The sequence below is a fragment of the Triticum aestivum genome, chromosome 4A (assembly GCF_018294505.1).
Source record: "Triticum aestivum cultivar Chinese Spring chromosome 4A, IWGSC CS RefSeq v2.1, whole genome shotgun sequence".
Lineage (NCBI taxonomy): Eukaryota > Viridiplantae > Streptophyta > Magnoliopsida > Poales > Poaceae > Triticum > Triticum aestivum.
In genome coordinates, this window is record NC_057803.1 from 660,587,947 (window position 1) to 660,590,293 (window position 2,347).

Sequence of the window (2,347 nt, forward strand, 5' to 3'; positions counted from 1 at the left end):
CGATGACAAAGGGAATAATGTATGTTTTTATGCGGTTTGACCGATAAAGATCTTCATAGAATATGTAGGAGCCAATATGAGCATCCAGGTTCCGCTATTGGTTATTGACCGGAGATGTGTCTCGGTCATGTCTACATAGTTCTCGAACCCGTAGGGTCCGCACGCTTAACGTTCGATGACGATCGGTATTATGAGTTTATGTGTTTTGATGTACCAAAGGTTGTTCGGAGTCCCGGATGTGATCACGGACATGACGAGGAGTCTCGAAATGGTCGAGACATAAAGATTGATATATTGGAGGACTACATTCGGACACCGGATGAGTTCGGGGGGTCACCGGATATATATTGGAGTGGCGGAAGGGTTATTGGAACCACCGGAGAAGTAATGGGCCTTATTGGGCCTAGGGGAGAAAGAGAGGGGCTGCCAAGGGCTAGCCGCCCCTGCCCTCATGGGCCTAGTCCGAATTGGACTAGGGGGAGGGGCGGCGCCCCCTCCTTCCTTCTCTTCCCCCCTCCTTCCTTCTTCTCCTAGTAGGACTAGGAAAGGGGGGAATCCTACTCCTACCAGGAGGAGGATTCCTCCCCCCTTGGCGCGCCTATGAGGCCCGGCCGGCCTCCCCCTTGCTCCTTTATATACGGGGGCAGGGGTCACCCTAGAACACACAAGTTGACAGTTGTCTTACCCGTTTGCGGTGCCCCCCTTCATGGATTTCCACCTCGGTCATATCATTGTAGTGCTTAGGCGAAGCCCTGCATCGGTAACTTCATCAACATTATCATCACGCCGTCGTGCTGACGAAACTCTCCCTCGACCTCAGCTAGATCTAGAGTTCGTGGGACGTCACCGAGCTAAACGTGTGCAGATCGCGGAGGTGCCGTACGTTCGGTACTAGGATCGGTTGGATCGTGAAGACGTACGACTACATCAACCGCGTTGTCATAACGCTTCCGCTTTCGGTCTATGAGGGTACATAGATTACACTCTCCCCTCTCGTTGCTATGCATCACATAGATAGATCTTGCGTGATCGTAGGAAAATTTTGAAATTACTGCGTTCCCCAACAGTTTAGGTGCCTCATATAACGCATTGTGACCCCCTCCCATGTTAGATGCATCTATAATTTTACTAATTGGTTATTTCTCATGAAATCACACATTAGTAGCTTGTAACCCACAAGTGTAGGGGGGTCTATTGTAGCCTTTCCGATAAGTAAGAGTGTCATACCCAATGAGGAGCTAAAGGTAGGATTAGTATTCTCCCAAGTTCTCTCGACCACTCGTACAACTCTACACACACCGAATGTTTACTTTACCTAGAAGATAAAACTAGAAAAAATTATGTGTATGAAAGGGTTGGTTTGCAATATAATAAAAGATCATATAAATAAAAGTTAGTTGTTGTTTAAAAAAACAATAAAGTAAAGGATTTTCCCTATGCATTGGATATGAAACTAAAGTGATAATCATCTATTGCAGTTTTTTATGGTCTACGCCAACGTATAGCAAAATCCGTTGACTACAAGTACTTATAATTGAAACTATAGCAAGCATCCGCAAATACTAAATATTTATTAAGGTAAAATCTAACCATGACATTAAGATCTGAGGTCCCCTTCAATCCCATATCACAAACTAGGATTTAGATTACAGTCACTCCTGCAACCCATCATAAGAAAATTGATCACATATTGCAGCACCCTACAATGTAAATCCCAAACGTGTGCGCAAATGGTGGGCACTATAGGACAACACCGTAATAACATACAACTCAAATCAACCATAGGCGGAGAAGAGAAGAAGGGCATAGATCAAAAGACTCCAACTTGTAGACGCACGAGCGTGGATGAACAAATACCAGTTCCAAGTGAATCCACCAAAGACAAAAAGCAAACAAACCCCACAAGATCCGCCAGAGATACACATCCACACGGCCTCTAACAATGCAAGATGCATCACCTGGATGGGGGCTAGGCTGGAGGACCCTATTCTATCTTTAGGGAGCAGCCACCACCCTGCCTTCCTAAGCAAGACACCACCCTAACCGAACTAAAAAACACCTAAAACAGATACCACCCGCTGGTAAGAACCGGGACCCACCACGCCTCCATGGCCTTGAGGCCACAAGAAACGAGGCAAATCAGTGGTGATGGCGACAGTAGGTAGGGAGTCCTACCGCCTATTGCTCGTTCGCGTATTCATGAACAAAGGCTACACTCAGTTTGCAAAGGAAAAACATTGGTTCTCGAGAAACCCATGATCTCACATAGCATCTTGAGGAAACAAATAAAGAGTCAGTTGAGTGAAACTTTTCTTGGTGTAAGTCAATTTGAAGCGCAACACCATGT